At 35.8% G+C, this 19,675-nt stretch overlaps 1 pseudogene; it reads left to right on the forward strand.

Moving 5' to 3' along the window:
* Positions 1-9,129, forward strand: part of LOC122362006 — an 87,789-nt pseudogene extending 78,660 nt beyond the window's left edge.
* The last annotated feature ends 10,546 nt before the right edge of the window (positions 9,130-19,675 follow it).

A 19,675-nucleotide genomic window follows, 5' to 3' on the forward strand; every position in this document is an offset into this window, starting at 1 on the left:
CAAATGAAGCCACCGTGCCGTGATTTTATTAAATGGACAAAACAAGTCCTTGTTTTTGTCTGAAGTCTCCCTGCATGTTCCCATGACAGATTTTTTTAAACAAACATTACAATTGAAAGCGCAGGTTATGTAACGAATGTAATACAATGCTGCTATTTAGAGTTATTTTTGGGTTTATGTGCAATGAATGTCTTTCCTGAGATAACTGTGTGTTTACGACTGTGACTGTGTATCTCTTTCCACGGCTGAAAAATTTGATTTATAATTTGCATCCCGTTATAAAACTGACAGAATACTCTATTTCTGATTAAAAGTAACAAAGTGCACAACTTACTGCAATTATTGGATGTCAGCGCTTACAAATAGCCTAATGTAAAATATTTCAAGCATTTATACTGTCTTTCCAAGCAAGATGTTGTCACGTCGAATGGTATGGCTTATAATAATAATGTAGATAATATGTAATATTTTACTGCATTATTACAAGCTGTACAGAAACATTTTATATTGTTGTAAGTCAGCTATAGTGTACTAAGCTTTGTTATTGACATTGCTTATCCTGTCATTACAGTTATAAACATTACAGTTCACGTCCATGAGTAATAATTAAACAACAGACATGAATCCTAAACACAAATAATGCAAATCATGACTTTTTACTTTACACCTACCTCTGACTAGGCGTAAGATATAGTGTCAGGCGTAGCACTACGCTGAAATGGTGCAACGGGTATCAAGAAAATAAGTTCAGCAGATTGTCTCAAAACAGGACATGAAGGCGTATTTACCGTTCTGCCACAGTGCACAAAAAGAAGTTATTTTGTACAATCTCTTAGTATTTTCATGTAGTAAAAGTGCCTGTCAAGCTCCAGAAGTGACATAAAAGTGGCCTGAAAGGAAAGTTATAAAATAGCTTTGTGTGACGACAGACTGAAATGTAAATAATTAAAACTCCGCTCTTTTAATGCCGTGACACACCAAACCGACATCAAAGAACTAGCGGGAACAAAAGCTGACTGTAGTGTCGCGTACATGTTGCTCAGTTTGGGCGAGAAATGTTGTGCTTGATCAGTGCAAAGACAACAGCAAACTAGGCGTAGATTCTGTGCCTGTGTGAAAAAATAAACAACTCTCCGTAACACTAGGTGGCAGTAGTCTGTATTAGCACATAATTCTCACTTACCACAATCATCTGATCATTGGCTTGCCTTCGCTACTGCTACTGTTTGGTAAGCTGAACAGCCAATCAGAGTGATCTCTTTCACTGACTGGCTCCGTTGCCGATTTAACACGTTCATCTGGACAAAAAAATATTGCAGAGGTGGAGAATGTGTGCTGAATCAAATACTTGAGTAAATGGTATTTTTGTTTTAAAGTAATTTTGTTTTTTAATGTGCTGTATTTAATGTAATGTTTAAAGTATAGTTCATATAAGTGCGAATGATAAACGTTTGTACATTTTGCTATTTTTATACTCTATCCTCCTGCAAACAATTAATGTATCATTGATTCATGCATTGATTATTGCTGATAATTCAAGTGTTCAAACAAGTGAAAGTAACAATATACATCATGCAGTATATAAAAATGAGGATAAAATGTGTGTTATCAAAGATAAATTTAAGAAAATGTCATTCAAACATTGTACTTTAACATCATTTGAAATTGCTATATGCATTTGGGTATATGCATTTGCATTATTTGAAGTTTATGTTTTGAGTTTTTAAATAACACCTACCCTGTTCAGATGGTAACACACAAATATAGTCTGCATTCAAGAGTATTTCAGGCAGTCACTTCAACAGGCCTTTCACAGCAATTTCAAGTTCACAAAAAATGGTCATTCATGACCTGATTTTCATTGCAATAAAAATGCTAAAATTCAGCATTAGTAACTTACTTTTCACATGCACTAAAAGCTCTGAGGATCTCACGTTTACAGCTCATTTTGAGTCAGATTTGTGAATTCATTGATTTGCTAACTCTGTTAACTTGTTAACTCTGACTGGATCATTTGAATCAGTTGCTCGACTCAAGTACAGCTGCACTCCACTCAAGCCAATTGCGAATGCATCATCCAGTGTGATTTTGCGAATCGATTTAATAGCCTCATTAAAAAGAATCGCACTCGTTTATGAATCGGACACCTCTATCGCATCTCATAGTGCGTGCCGATTTCTCCAGTTCAAAAAGAATGAGAGCGGCATGTTTTATGAAATGTAGTGTAGTAAAGCGTGCAATATTATGATGATGGGAATGTAGTGTAAAAAGTTGCCCAAAATAAAGAATGCTTCCAGTAAAAGTAAAGTAACAAAGTAAAATTACATCCAATATAAGTTACTGCTCAATGACTGTCACTGAATTACAAAAATCAGTCACTGGCTATCAACTTTATGTATAATTTGTTGCTTCAGAAGACTCGAATATAGTTTTTAGATTATATGGACCACTTTTTATTCAGGATTTGTTGTGTTTATTATTTACTATTTTTAGTGAGTTACTATGGTAAGATCTGGAACGGTTTCCAAAAGGTTGCAGTTTTGAATCCAGCATGTGGAGCCATTCATTAAGCATTACAATTGAGCCTTGTGCAAGTTGCTCCAGGGCTACTTTCACTGTAATAAATATTGTATACTGTTGCTTTGGATAAAAGCACCAGCTCAATGTCAGAAGAGGCAGTAGTAGCACTAAAGGGCTGATATATATTCGGGCATCCATTCTCCACGGCCACACAGTGTAATCTTGGATCTTTAAATAGATGTTTCCAGGTTCGATACAAGTTAAGCATTTTTGAAAGCATCATTGGCCTCAAGTCAATAAATGAAGACTTACTTATTTTTAGACTCAATTCGTTAAACTAAAATGTTTAGCTAATGATGTTTTTGTTAAAGTGCTCTACAGATTCTTAGGAACAAAAATGGGGAGATATTTGAGCCATAAAAAGTTGTTTTCTGAAACAGCTGTTTTATATTAAAAGAAATGTCTGGGCGTCTAGTTACCAAGTCGAGGTTAATATAAGGCCTATACGAGGATAATAAAATGATTAGTCTCATGTTAATGTATGTTTATGTAATGTGGCCATATTTGTAAAAAAAAAAAAAAAAAAATTCTAATCATAGAATGCAACTAATTCTGAACCCAGAACTTTAAGTTCTAATTTAAGGATTGCAGTAACTAAAAATGTTCATTTTGATGATGATTCATCTACCATGAACAGCATCAGTTCAATGTGTGGCCATGACACTGTTACACACAGTTCTGTTTTTGTTACCTTGGTGGTTCCTTTTATAACAAAGCCTGTCTCTGAAGTGCCGGCAGCCTTGTGACAGCAGTTCTGCAATCAAAAACAAAGATAGGACTGTTACTCCATTCAAGGATGAGCTCTTTTTTCTTGATGGGTAAAGCAGAGAAATAGCCATATGCATTCAGCAGAGCCATATGTGGCCCTATTACAAGATGGGAAATGGGCAAATATCAAAAGGCGGCTGTAATGATGCCTGATATCCCCCTCGATAGAGGTCTTAAATAACACTACCTGATGGCAAGGTCTAGAGAACTCTACTCTCGCTTTTCGCCTCACATTTACATGTGACATGTTACATGCAGGCGTTTGAGAAAGTGATGGACACATTCCAGAGCTGTTTCCCATTACTCTTCAGCTTTTATGCTACATTGGCACTGAAGTCCAGTTAGTAAGGTATTCAGGTTCAAATTTGAAGAATTTTTCATTCTTTTTAATTAATGACCAACTTTAATCCGTTACTGGTTGCACTACGTATTTGAGGTAGTGCAATCAATGTATTTATCACAATATTGCACCATATTGATAAAACAATACTAAGAGAAAGAAAATGTATTACATTAATTGTCATTAACAACACTGAAGTACACAACTGTAAAAATGTATTGCTCTTGTGTAAATATTATATGTAATGATATATATATATATATATATATATATATATATATATATATATATATATATATATATTACTTTTACTTTTTTCTGTAAAAGGTGCTAGCTTCAGGAATGAATTCTCAAATCATAAATCATTTCTTTTGGATATTTTTGTTTCATCTTTAGTTTTTTTCAGAATCGACCAGAATCTAGCTTGTATGTATTTATATTGTTTTACTAATTATCAGTCCATAGCGACTGTTGTATAGTACTGACTACATGCCCGTGGTGTGTTTGTCCTTCTTGCCTTGAACAGATGTGAAATTTCACTCAGTCAAGTGTCTTTGGCACTGAAACCATACCACCGCTGCTGGTGTGTGTCCATGTCCCGCCTCAGTCCTGCCACTGTCCTCTGGGCCCTGTTGGACACAGCCCTGACTCTATCCCCCGGTCCCAGGACAGCTTAATTTAGCTCATTTGCCAGCTGCTCTGCACTCTGTGCATTTTTATTTCCTAATTATTATTTGTTAGAAGGCCTCATTTCCTCAAGGTGACACCCTCTCCCTGTCAGAAGCTAGAAGTTATTGTACTGAGACTTGTGCATGTGTAATTAAGCAAATGAAAGCTGTCAGGTTGGGTTGAACCCAAAGATCCACATCACGTTCTGAAGCGAGACCAGTGGCCATTATTAGCGCTGTACCAAAAATTATTCCACATTTAAATATGTTACCTTAATTCATGGCATTACAATGCACTTTGTTTATTTCTAAAGTCTTTGAGCATGCTCTGTTGGTCGGTGGGCCACACAGGGGCACGAGTGTCGACATGTCAAATGTTACAGTAGTGTTAACTGAAACAGCTCTCTTTAATGAATAAGGAAAGAAAACACTTTTGTCTCAGGAGCTTGTTTTTTTATTTAATAACCATATGTCTTCACAGCAAAGGCAAGTTGAGGAGAGAGAGAAGTAGCAAACATCTCACAATTTGCTGCCTTCATGTGATAAAAAATAATAATAAAAATAATTTAATAAAAAAACATTTTATGATACTAGAGAATGTTTTTTACAGCAGCACAAAAAACCTAACCCCAAACAAGTGAAATCACGAAATGTATTTCTATAATATATGTATTACTATTTATTAATTACTTAATTAATAAATTAGAATTAATTATAACTAGTTAATTAGTTAATATTGAATATTTTTTGTACATTACCATTTAAATTTTTGAGAAGACAAGTTAAAAATATTATTAGAAATATAATAAATATATAATATTTTTTATATATAATATAAAAAATGTATAAGTCTTCTTTTTATGATCACCAAGGCTGCATTTATTTGAAACAGGTAATATATAATATTTTTTTATGCAAAGAAACCTGCAACTTTGTATCATTCAACTATACAGCATCATACAAATAATCCGTCGGTAATGACACTGATTTCAGTTTGCTCTATTTTTTATTCAACATCTGGAAATGATTTGATGACTTGAATTGAGAAGCATTCAGGAAGAATTTGCCTGTTCACTGTTTCAATCAGCTTTGCGGCATAAAAACAATCACTCAGTTTGTCAGTAAACCGTATTACATTTGTTTTGGTTGTAGCCTGCCAGATATGTAGTAGAAAGATACATTATTTTTATCTCTTTAAATGTATTTTCCAAAAAGAAAATTAGCCTACTCATTTCTATTTGCTCTTGGCTTTGTAGATTCAGTAATGGTGCGGAAATTTTTCCAAAAGCTGTTTTGAATGTATTAATGTAATAAAACATTAAATGGAATTTATAAGTGTACTATTATGAACTTTCAGCTCAAAGTGAATGAAACATCCTGTACAAAGCGAGTCATTTTTAAAAACGAGTCCAAAAACATTTTTATTCCACCCAATATGGTCTTTCCACGTTGGTCTGAATGAAAATGCAAATTCATTCTTCTCGCCACTAGGTTCCATTTCTTTTTTTTCAATTCCATCTTTTGTTGTTGAACAAATAAAGGTGAAAATAAAATCCAAATTATAAAGAAAGTGTGTTTTTTGACCTTCATGCATGTCGACCTGTGAACCTTTCATAATAGGTCACTTTGAAAGAACATTTCTCTTTTTATTTCATTCGGTCACACTTTATATATCAGGTGGCTTAACTACTATGTACTTACATCAAAATATAAAGTACAATTTGCTTATTGTGTCCATATATTGTATTGCAAAACACTGAAGGATCACCGGGTAAGGTTAGAGCTGCAGTTTGAGTGGTATGCGGTGAGGTTTAAGGGTTGATTTAAAGTGTAATAGAATGGGTCAACAATGTATTACAGATGTAATTGCGTGTATGTATATTTAAAAACATAAGTGCAATGCAAAAACACGTATGTACACAATAAAGGGAATTGTATCAAATGATTAATTTAAATGTATGTATTTAAAAGAGGACCTTTATTATAATTATTTTCCGTTTAAGCCGTCTTCTTACTTCTTCCATACAAGCGCATCTGCATTCAGCCGAGAAGTGTGTACTAAACCGAACCGAACAACTAGTTATTAATGCAATGACGAGCGCTCTCTTTGCAGCCGCTGACAGCTCATGTGTCTCTCTCTTCTCCATGTGGCGCGCAAAGCGAATCAAAAGCAGGAGTACGTGTCTCGACTCATTTGGCGAATTTTGACACAAGTCTGTCTCTCCCGCCGCAGCGTCTCCCAGCAGCCGCGCGGTCTGGGAATCAGCCCACCAGACAGCATGCTGTTTAAAAGAGCAGCTTAATGAGCATAAACAAAACACAGTGGGTCTGCTGCACTAATAATTGCGTACAAGTAGAGCACGCACATACACTCCTTCTCATCCTCGCTTTTAATGTTAATGGTTGCCGATTATTCTTTTTTACGAGGAAGCGTCTTGCACTGCAGTTACACTAATTAGCATAAAACCGTCTGTATATAGTGCGCTTGCACAGAAAACACACTGCAAGATTTCTTTTGTGTGTGTGTGTGTGTGTGTGTGTGTGTGTGTGTGTGTGTGTGTGTGTGTGTGTGAATTTGTCCCTTTTAAGGCGGTTCATCTGTTGGTGGCCGAGAAAACTGAAAGGCATACTCAAGGATTGCTTATGAACTTCATCATAAAATTGATTCCCTACTGCATTCAGGGGATAAATATTGGGAGGAAAAAACCGAGAGGAAAGCTGATTGGAGTGACTGTTGACAAGGCACAGAGCAATCCGCTCAATCATTAATTTCAGCATGTACTACAAGCATTTAGGTTTTGCAGGAGCGGTGAATTATAGATACTGATCACGCTTGTGAAAAAACCCATTTCACTGTGATGATGCTTCGGTTTCGTTTTTATTTTTTTTTTTTTGACTGCTGCCATTAACTGTGTTTGTGGTTATGAAGGTTTTTTATCCATTTCGGACCTTGACAACTTTATCTGTACATCTTTTCTTTCTTTCTCCGTCTGTCCATCAGACTGTTTGTAAATCTTTATCAGAACTTGGTACAACTTTTGATCGGAAGGAGCAGGTTCAAATAGAAACTTGTCAGAGCTGTCAAACCTAAATGGAAAAATGATATGCATTGATATCTGATGAGTGTTTGTAATTAAAACAGCTCTATAATCTGATGTCGATTCGGGTCAAATCTGTTTTTAACCAGTTGGGATTTTACTGGACTGAAGGTGTCTTCTTGATCGGACGGAGACAATAAGACTTGTTGTTTTTCTCATTTATTTGTGAGATGGTTGACCCAAAAATCTGTTCAAAAAACTGTAATTATGTAAAAATTATTTTTAGTTAATTTGAGTCTTGGCAACTGAAAATTTTACCAAAATTAATCACAAATAATCACTCCAAAAAATATGTTTTTTGTGTATATAATATATGTGGGAGTGTGCTGTGTATATTTATTATATTATGTATATACTATAATACACGCACATGCATGTATAATATATTAAAATATAATAAAATATTACGTATTTATATTCATACTCATGTGTGTGTGTGTATTATGTGTGTATATATGTGTATATATATATATATATATATACATATATATATATACGGTGATCCCTTACATTTTAATATTTTCAAAATATATGATGTACATGTCTTTTATACATACATAATAACTATACACAGTACACAAATATTTATTATATAAATGAAAACGTTATATTTAATACCAATCATGATGACTCCAGCACCACTAAAATTTCACAAGAAATTATTAAAGTTAAAATAAAAATGCAAACTTTAAAATAAAATAGCTTTCAAATATTAAAAATATTACAACAAATATTATAATTGTATATAAATAATACTAGAAATATAAATATATATATATATATATATATATATATATATATATATATATATATATATATATATATATATATATATATATATATAAATGCTAATTTTGTAATATTTTTAATAATATAATTATAAATACATTATACTAAAATAACACTCTTTATACTGTATTGAAAGAGAAGTAGTTGAGATATTTCTTAAAAATAAAAATGAAAACTTAAAATATAAAAATATAAGCTAATTTTTAATATTAATAATTTTAATATTATAATAATATATAAATGACGCTAACACATGCTATATTATTACTATACTAGAAAAAGAAATTCTTTTCAAAACATAAAATATAAAAATAAAGCTACCTTAAAATATTACAAATATTATAATAAATATATCATATCGCTAAGCATTAAAACAGCACTGGTCATATTACATTGAAAATAGTGACCTGGATATTTTTTCAAAAAATTCTCAACATGAGGATGAATGAGTCATGTCTGTGGCTTTTGTTTCTTTTGCGAACTGTTTTTTAACTGGAAACTAAAAAGAAAGTCTGTGTAAAATTATTGGTTTGCCTTTATGACTCATAAGTGTAGTCCCGCTGAGCCCCTATGATCCCGTGCATTCTTTCTCTGTCTGTTTAACTACTCAGGCTTAGTCAGAGTAGCTCCATCACTCTGAGAAATTTTTCTGTTTTGACCCACCTACATCCACAGTGGCGCCCCCCTGCCTGCGCTCTCTGGACAACTGCGCCAAGGCAAGGCTGCCCGTTCGGCCCGGCTGGACTCCCAGCGGCTGGGACGTGCAGCTATAGGGACACGTAAGAGGAAGCTGAGACGTCACTGGAGAAGTGCGCATCTTCACTCAGAGCCATACACGCTGTGGGCCTCTCTCCAGACACTGGCTGGCTTCCATGAATGTTTATGAAGAACTTGGAGTGGATTAAGGGATTGTTTTTATGCTAAGACAGGCTGTGTGAATCCAAGTCTGACAAATGTCAAAGGGAAAAAGATAATAATGCTGATTTTTTTAATCATTTAGAAGTAAGGACCGCCAGTCTAGTTTGGATTATAAATAATACTATTTTAAGATGCCTGTACTACTTTTACTGCAAACTTTTGGACACAATATAGTACACAGATATGAGGCAAGGTGAACTAGATTTCTTACCAGGCTAAATGTTTAAAAATAACAGTAAATATATAACATACAAATATAATACAAATGTAATACACAACATATTTTACATATACATTTAAAAATATATCAAATAAATAGGTAAAAATTAAACATAGCTTATTTGAGAAACTTGTTTTATAGAAATAATTTATCTTAATTATTTTTAATATAATATAATATTGATTTATTTTCCAAACTACATACAAATAAAATAAATAAAATGATGGATAAATTGAAGATCTCTCAATTTAATCTTAAAATTAATATTAATTATTTATTTATATTATATATATACTACAGTATTTTATAAATATTACAATTTTGATGATAAATCAGTACAATTTCTCTTAATGTTGTTGTTTTTAGTATAATATAGTATAATGTTGGTTTCTTAAGTTACAAAAAAATTAAATCAAATTAAATTATGGATAAATTAAAGATAAGCGAAGGAAAAATCTTTCAATTTAATCTATTAAATTAATAATGATGTATATAATATAACGATCAACAATCTCCAAACTACATATAAAATAATAAAATGAAATAAAATAAAAATAATTAATATATTTGAATGGCAATTATTAAGTTCAAGTTTAATAATAAATACATCAATTTCATTTTTAATTTTAATTAAATATGAAACTTAATAATATTGAATAATAAATACGACATTATATAATTTCATTATTTTCTGTTACATATTAGAATAGATCTTTTCTTCTTTATTCCTAATCATTGCCTTCTCTTGTCTTTGCTTCCCGCCTCGTTGATCTTAAAGCATGCATCCCTCGTTAAGGTGATTAATGTCTAGCTGTAATTAATTAGTCTCTTCTGTTTTCTTCTAACCTTGGAGACAGGCTGGCCTGTTAGTACAGTTACTGGCACACTCTGAAATGCCCTTTTGGCTTCCCGGGCCAGCATTCACGGCTGTAGGGTTTGCCAGTGTCGCCACGTCACAGAAGTGCAAGCTGTGGCCTGTGCCAAGGACATGCCCCTTTGGCTACATGTAAAAACAATTATATCTGATTCACAGCAGCGCCTTGATTTCTATTAACTGACTGTTAGCGGAACGACGTGTGATTAATTCCTGATGACTTTGCCAGAAAATCCAGCTCTTCCTGACATTTGTACACTGACCAGGCTAGCCCCGAGGGACAGTAAGTTTCCTCAAGAAGCGATTTGAATAAGTTCAAATCGATATTAGTTTTATAGCTTTAGGATTAAGTATAAGAATGCCTTACCACCACTGTCTCCCTAGGCTTAAAAGTAATAATAAAGTTTCAAACCATTTTTATGTCTGACAGTGCTGATGATTTTTCTAAACTATCAGGAAAGACGGCAGTCATTAGTTGTCCCGACTAAAGCGAATCCCACACTGTTCTAACATGGTCCCTGAAGAAATTGCTGAATGACAAAATGATCCCTGTGCTCTGCTTTTGCTTGTTTTGTGCTGACTGCAAGTTTCGGGCTGACAGCTAATTAGGGCCGGCTCAGATCAGCCGCCTCTGATTGCGCCCGTAAAGGATGAGCTGCGTCGCGAAGACGACCTTCTACAACACGCATCTCCACGCAGCTGCGAATAACCTGCTATCACATCTACAAAAAAACAAAAACTGCTCCAATTCGCGAGCGGATCGCCGAAAACTGGTTTATCTGGCTTTTTGTGGAGCTGTGCAGTCGGCAGGTTAAAGAGACATCTTGCTTAGTAGATAGGCGAAAAGAAAGGAAAGCGCGCGACTACTGATGCCTTACTGTCAGAGGATTGTTTTATTTTGCACTTTACAAACAATTTGGCAAAGACACGGGAAGAAGCAGGAACAAATTGGGAACTTGACTATATTTTGAAGCCAGATTCAACCGTAAACTTGCTTGTCGAGGAGTAGCGTAAAGCGTCTGAACAACAAAAATGTAATTCTAAGCGCTTTTCTGTCGCGACATTTGAATGAAAGCTATTGACACTTTTGTCAGATGCGGTTAATCGTAAAAATTACCTAGAAAAATTTGCCTTGCTTGAAATATCTATCCCTGTCCTGCCATGTTACCGCTTTCTTAGCGCAGAATACAAGCATGCAACGCTTGGAAATAAAAGTACAGTACCAATAAATCACTGGTGCCACTGCATTTGTCTTCGGAAAGTTTCACGTGGAAGGTGCGATATTTATCCTTTCTGGAACAGTTCATGTTTCATTAACAGTTAATATTTAGTACAGCATCCTGTTCACCATAAGTAACTTCTTGTTCCATACACCAATAATTTCATGTGTATTGTCATTTTATATGTTTAAATGGCTGTGGTGGTTCAGACCAGCCTAATAACAAAAACTAGTTTGGGACTGCTATTTAATATCCTATAGTATTCATTTTGTTGTTATGTATGTATATGGCAAATTAAAAAGCATGTTTGGATTTTATGTAAATTCCTGCAGATAGACAGACATAAATAGAGATGTGGTTGGTGGGTCGTGGCTTGACCATGGAAAAACATGGGTCCCGAGGCCCACCAGTGGTTCAGTTAGAACACTCCATTATATGTCGAAGATATGTAAACATGTCTTCCTTGAGTTCATAGGTTGATACCATTTGCTCATAAAATGTATATACCTACATACAGAAAATTACATAGCCAAAATATGCACAGTGCCGTGAGATCGGTGTAAAAGTTCCACACCACCTTTAAATGGCGTGCATTTTGATTAGTAACCCAGTCTTGAGTTATTTCCACCGGCTGGCAGGCGCAACACTGTTATTATTTTACCCTCTAAAAGGCGTTTAACCTTTAAAGTGTATATAGGCCGTAATAAGGTGCTTGCACAGGCAGACTATAGGGTCATTTTTGTTGGGCGACAGGCTCTTGCAGCTTCAGTTGTTGTCAAAAGAAGTTTCTCGAGTGATCCGACTCTTTTAGTATACAGTGATCCGATTTCAAAACCATATAACACAGAACCAAATAACTGCAGTGTTTCCCAAAAGTATAAGCTTTCCTACTATAGTATAACATAGATTCCTCTTCTTGATACATCAAAACACAGTTACAATGAAAATTTGCTAATCGTTTTCAAACTACGGATTCCGAACAATAGATGTTGACAAATTTTTCTGTAAATAGTTTGACCATTAAACAGTCGACTAGCTAGTTAATTTCTGCAAGCATGCATCACTATAACCGATTGATCAGCGTTAAACACACTGAAGGTCAACACATTTCCATTGTATCACATTGCTAATGTATGCTAAACAATGTAACACTTCAATAGCATTACTGTATATTTAGTCACCAGCACATGGCCGAACCCGATCATCTTTCCCTTCTACCATGATCATCTCCTCCTTATGTCTAGTAGAAATAACTTACTTGAAAATGCTAAAGCAGACAGAAAAATTAGGTTATTACACGCTGCTTTAAAAAATAATAATGGCGGTATGACAAGTTCAGAAAATGAGGCAGAAGCTTGGTCTTGCATCTCATATAGTCTTCTATCTGAGGCTTATTCCCTCAGAGTGTGGTTTGAATGAAAAGAAAGAGTTCTTTGTTATCAGTCCGGCCCCTGCCCCATCGTTGTCTCTTCCACCTCAATTCTCCCATCATGAATGAGCACACAAGTGCAAATGTGCATCTCAGATTCTAATTTTAGATATCTATTTTATTACCCCCTCAAAGAAGTTATGGCCCAGAGATCAAGCTAAGCCTGAATAGTACATGCAGCTTAGCGCAGACTTCCTCCTCTTGCACAAAGAATAATGATATTCCCCACTGCTGACATCACTACAATGTGACTGCTTATCACCAAACCAAATGCGCACTGCATGGCTGCTTCACAGCCCTATTATTCATCCGATAAGAGTGGATGGGAGGATGAAGGATGAAGAAGCTTGTGTGGCTGTGTGTGTATGAGATGGGCGGTTAGAGTTCAGGCCAGTGTGTCCTGGATGGAGTTTGTTCTCCAAGGAAGTGCCTTGGACAGGGAGCATTTTGATTGGTCGTTTTGGTTAGTCGTCTTTAATGTACCATCTGCTGACAGGACTCAAGTAAGGTCAATAAAGACTCTCTCTTTCTTTTCTCTCTCTCTCTCTCTCTCTGTAGCCTCTGCTCTGTTCAGTGTTAACTTGAATGACATTGGACGTGTCTTTTGCTTTTTGGTGTATTATGGGAAAGCTTTGATGTACCAATGACAAAGTGTGTTGAGTGTGCACTGACTCTTTAAGTCCATATGTCTTCAGAGTTATTTTACCCCCAAAGTCCGCTCTGCTTTTTTTATATTTATGGCAAGGCATGGCTGCTTTTGATCCGAGGAGTTTAGCATGATAATATACATGACGGTGTTAGTGCGTTTGGTCTTAGCGAGTGATCTGCTACACTTCTGCCTTAGTGGAGGCAGAAGTACTGGGGACACTCACGAATTAATACTTCCACGGACATACTGCTGCTTGAGCATGTAAGAGAAAAACAACCCCATACTTGTATTCATTATCCCCGTATTGGATCTTTTACAGGTTGAGCTACGGAAGATGTAAAGGTTTCTTAAACTTTTAGTGATAAGCTTTCTTAAAAGCATTTGAATGTGAGCAGCAAGCTCAACCAACCAGCGCTGGGCTGTGTGAATAACATCATATGCATTACATCAGATTAGGTTAGAGCTAAAGTTTCGCGACAAAACTTTTGTATTTCTTTTTTTAAATAAGGAAAACTTTTGTTATGTATGTATGTATGAATTTTTGAAGCTTTTTTTCTTTCTCTGACTTGTTTATCAGTGTAAGACATTTTGGCTGTATTTTTCGTTGTAAATCTCCTGAACTGCCATGCGACCAGTCCTGTCAATGGGTTTCCAACCGCGATGAGTTGGGCTGTCTGATTTGCCAGTGTAAGAGGTAAAGTCACTGTTTTTTCCATTAAAGGATAGTGATTTTGTATTATCTAGTTTAACAACTACATGACTACTTCATTACTCCGACTTGATATTTCCAGATTAGAAATCTGATATGCCTATTAAAGCACATTTTTAAGTCTGTTTAAAAACTTAATAGAGATATTTTGATTCAGCAATTTTATTTTTCATATCAGTTCATATCATATTTTTATTGCTTTATATCAGTTTTAACTTTTGGGGCATATCTCTGTTTACATTTTAACTCTAATATCTGGTCATTTTAGTCTTTCATCTTATATTTTATTTCAACTTTAATTAACAAATAACTATTTAAGCATTTCTTTGTAGTTTAACTCTGTAACTGGTCAATATAATTAATATTAATTATTTATAATTTATCAATGATATCTTTTACCATGTACTGTTGTGACAGTAAGATACTACAGACCATGCGTTTTTAGAAACATTAACCCCGCTTACACAAGGGTAAAATAACTGCGGCCCATTGCTTGTGCTTTATCGTAATCAAAAATGTTTAAATGCCCACTTGAAGTAGACAGCTAACACAGATCAAAATGTTTCCTATTTACATCATTTAATTTTGAAAGTCATTTATATTTCAAATGTAACTCAAAAGCAATTTTGTCATGTCAGGAGTAATCTAAGCAGTGCTACATTGGCCCCAGCTGAATCAATATGCTGAAGGTGTTATTCCTTTCATTTCCAGTCCGAGCCATGTGCACACAGAAGGCTGGGACTCAGTATCAGGCCAGGGTCTCAGCATGACTCTGTCCCCCTCCCATATTTTTCCATTGCTGAGGGCCACCTGTTGTATATACAAAAGCCAGGCCACGCCCAGTTATAAAGCCCTCCCATTATTTGCTCTGACTCTTGTGTTCTCGTTTGATTCATCTTAATAATGAAGCTGGCCCGTGAAATATTCTAAGCTTGGATTACGTTTAATGGGAGCGAGAGAGCAAGGGAAAAAGACCCTTTTTAATCTACCTCTGGCTCGTTTTGGCGTGCATCCTCCATATCACCCAGACAGGATTTTAATCATGCAAGCCGGTTCTGTGATATTGACTGGGGCCTGGCTGGAGACCCTGCTGCTGTTGTGGAGAGGCAGTGAGGTGACTCTCTCCTGGCAGATAGAATGAGATTTGAGAGTGTTTTGTGCTCTGAGTTTGGGCGTGCGAAGGCATCACTTGCATATTTTGTGTTCCTTTAATATACATGTAGTATGGCCGGTTGAAAATGTTTCACTGAAGAGGTCAAATATCTGGAATATAAATGTAAATGATTGAGGGAATCCTCTGGGTTTCCATTTCACCTATTAATATGCCGAAGAGATCCATTTCAGATGAACTGTATAAACACTTTTTACAGTGTGTCTAAAATAAAAATCAATTAGATCATTTCCATAGAAGTTATTCTCTTGTTTTGTTTTGTGATTTTGGAGTTAGCGTTTGCAGCATTTTGAAGATGAAATGTCAACTAAGAATTTCAATCAGTAGCTGTGATTTAAACACCAACATGCATTTTGACCTTAAATTGTGGATTATGAGTATGATGGTTTTGGATGATCTCAGTTGTAAAGAAACAGAAGTTGTGATTTGTTTTCGCTATTCCTTTTTGTGATATGCTATGAGTGAGCAGCTTCTGCGCTGTGAAACAACGCCTTATTTTTATTAAGTTTAGCCGTTGTTGTTTTGTTTTTTGAAATTAAATCCTGAAATATAGTTGGTTTGTATAATAATTTTATGAGGGTATTTTATTAGTTGAAGTTCCCCATAAGGCTCATTTTTAAGGTTTCTCATATTTGTTTTGGGGTCTCCTACAATAGAAGTATAAATACCATAAAGTCAAATGTTTTAGTTTTTCTCAAAATATGACATTTAATATTACCACATTTTTCAGTTCTCAAACTATTCATTTGAAGCGAACTAGATTCAGTCTCTCTAAGCCCTCTCTTTTATTTGAATGATTGGTCAGATTGCCGAGTCTATTGTGATCTATCCACCATATATAACCAATGTCGAAAATGCTATGCCATTTTGCTATGATTGAGTGCTCAATAGAAAATACAAACTCCTCTATTTATCATGCTATAGTTTGTGATTCAGTGGAATAGCTGGTCCAAATTAACTGGGTACAAGCCGTCTTTCAGAGAGTGTTTTGTAATCCGCCTTGTACTCGATCGTCAGTAAAATGGCGGAACACAACAAAGACTGGGGTTGTACCGCTGTGGCTGATGGAAAAAATGAATTTTAACCACTGATTTTTAAAAGCGACATAAATTTACCTTCACGGCATTAGAGCTGGCGTCTTCGGCATGACCGACAAGCTATGGTGTTTTGTCATGCCGAGGCTGCTATGCTCTAATGCAGTAAATTTATATCGTTACAAAATCGTGTTAGAGCCATTTTTCCACTGTGCCCCTGTTGTGTTCCGTCGTTCTGACTTGACTGAAATTACAAGCAGAGGATTAAGCTGCTCTTGGTGTGCCAGCCAGTGGACCGGCTAACTCACTAGTGCAAACTAACATGATAAATAGAAGGAGTTTGCTGTGAAGCACTCAGCTTTGCGGCAAATAACATAATAAACATTATCACTATGGTGAACGAATGCAATAGGTGGCAATCACAATCATTCTGCAAAGGAAGAGGATTTGAAGCGACTTCAAATGAACAGTTGAAATCACTGGAAAAATGTAGTGACAAACCAAATGCCTATTTTGAAAACTAAAACATTACGACTTTGCGTGTATTGTGGAACTCCCAAAAGCTGTATGAAAACCTTAAAAAGCTGTTAATAAAAATATGTAAAGTATTATACAAAACCAACTACTATTGTGATTTGGTTCCAAAAAACAAAGCAACTGACTAAACAACAAAAAATAGTGTTGACTAAAAACAAGCTGTTCCTCATATAACAAGAAGGAAAGACAAATCACAACATTTCTTCTTTCGTGACATCATCCAAACCATCATCTAATCACAATTTATTAAATGCATGTTATGTTCAAGTACAGCTACTGAGGTCGAAATTGAATGTTACCGCAAATCTTTACAGCAACAACCAAAATCACAAACAAAACAAGAAAATTCTTTTATGTGAAATGATCTAATTGATGCATTTGGGCTTGCACTTTGTAAAAAGTGTTTATACAGTCTGTTCAAATGGACTATTTCGGCATATTAGCAGTGAGGAGCAGAGGCTTGAAAGTTCCTCAATCATTTTTACATTTATGTCCAGATATTTGTTCTCTTCAGTGGCATTTTCAACGGCTACCACGAACGGCGTGGTGACTGGTGCTGCAAGTGATGCCTCGCGCGCTGGAAGGCACAGGCGCGTCTCCGATCTCGTCTATCTGCCGGAAGTCACCTCTCACTGCCTCTCCAACAACGCCGGGAACTCCAGCAAAACTGTCCATGTCACGGAACATTCACATTAAAATCACAACCGTGGAGAGATCTGCAACAAATTCAGCTGAAGGAAGATTAAAAGAGGTCTTTTTCCTTTGCTCTAAAATATAATTAAGCGAACGAAAGCGAATGACTCGCGTGCCAGCACTAAACGTTGAACGATCAACGAAGAACACAGAAGCCGTGTAAATAATGGAGGCAACTGCGAGGCCTGGCTGTATGCAACAGGTGTCCCTCAAAATAAGTGGAAGGCTGTGGGGAGAGAGATGAGTCATGCTGGAGTTCCTGATGCTCTGGATTGATCCGCAGCTGTGTGCACATGGCTCACCTTTGGAAATGAAGGAATAACACTCGGCGTGTTAACAGCTGCTGGGCAATGCCCTTGCCGGACATGACAAGAAGAACACTTTTAGTTACATTTTGAGAAATATAAGTGACTTTCAAGTATTTGATAGTAAATGAAAGCGACACGATCTGTATCTTCAGAGGCATTTAAGCGTTTTGAACCATGTTAAGAAAACAATAAGCAATGAACTGCTGGTATTGCAATAACAGTGAGTTATGTTTCTAAAAAAACACGTAACCTATCAATATCTTGCTGTGCAACAATAATGTAATAGGCACAGAATTACTGATAAATTATGTGAAATGTTGTAATTGTAATTATATTAATCGGTGTTAGAGATTAAAACCTGAAAATAACTAAATGATTATTTATTAACTAAGCTGAAATAAATAACAGATGAAAACAAAATGATCTGAATAACCAGAATTGGCTATCTAAAAGATATAAGCTAATATAAAAATAAAAAATATGATATGAGCTTTGATATGTCAAAGGCCTTTAACAACCCAATGTAAACAGAATTTAAAAATGTGCTGCTAATATCAGAGCTACAATCTGAAATATCAGAAATTTATTTGGTGATCATGTTGCTATTAAACAGATAAATACAAAATCATAGTCTTTTAATGAAAAGGCGTGACTACGCTACGCGGCAAATCAGGCTGGCCCAACTTTCATCGTGCTGGCTTTACAGACGAAGACAATACATGGCGGTCAGGCATTTGCCCTGGCGACGGTGTCACAACGTGCTGTTCTTGATAACAGAGTCGAGAAAAAATAAATTAAATGCATACATACATAATGCAGTTTTCACTATTTAAAGAAATACGAGATTTTGTCATGAGCTTTGCCAACTTTCAGTCTGTGTAATACGCATGATATTACACGGCAGCAATTGAATGAGCTTGCTGCTCAACATTCAAATGCTGCGGCAGCAGTTTAAACCTTACGTCTTCGCAGCTCAATATCCATTGCGAGGGGATAATTTGTGTATGTATGTATGGGGTTGTTCTTCTTACGTGCTCACAGCAGCATGTCACGTGGAAGTATTGTTAAGTAGCAAGTCCCAATGCTTAACTCTACCAGGCAGAAGTGCTGTGGATCATTTCGCTAAGACTAAGCGCATAACACTGTCATGTATATTATCATGCTAAACTCTGCGGATCAAAAAGCAACCGTCGTTTTGCCATAAATATAAAAAAAAAGCAGAAGCGGACCTTTAAAATAACTCTTGAAGACATATGGACTTCATAAAGAGTCAGTGCACACTCAACACACTTTGTCATTGGCATCCAGCTCCATAATACACCCGGTGCCAAGACGCGGTCAATGTCATTCATTATGGAACAAGCGAGAAGGAGAGAGAGAGAGAAAGAAAGAGAGTGCTATTGACCTTGCGATCCTGTCAGCCAGATGTACATTAAAGGCGACTAACCAAGCGACCAATCAAAATGCTCCTTATGTCAGGCACTTTCCTTGACAAACTCATCCAGGACACACTGGCCTGAACCCCAACTGCCCATCTCATACACACACACACAGCGCTTCTTCTGTCCTTCATCCTCTATCACTCTTACTCCGGATGAATAATAGGGCTGTGAAGCAGCCATGTGCAATGCGTGTTGGTTTGGTGATAAAGAAGCTATCAGGTATGATGT

The sequence above is a fragment of the Puntigrus tetrazona genome, chromosome 17, assembly GCF_018831695.1.
Source record: "Puntigrus tetrazona isolate hp1 chromosome 17, ASM1883169v1, whole genome shotgun sequence".
NCBI lineage: Eukaryota > Metazoa > Chordata > Actinopteri > Cypriniformes > Cyprinidae > Puntigrus > Puntigrus tetrazona.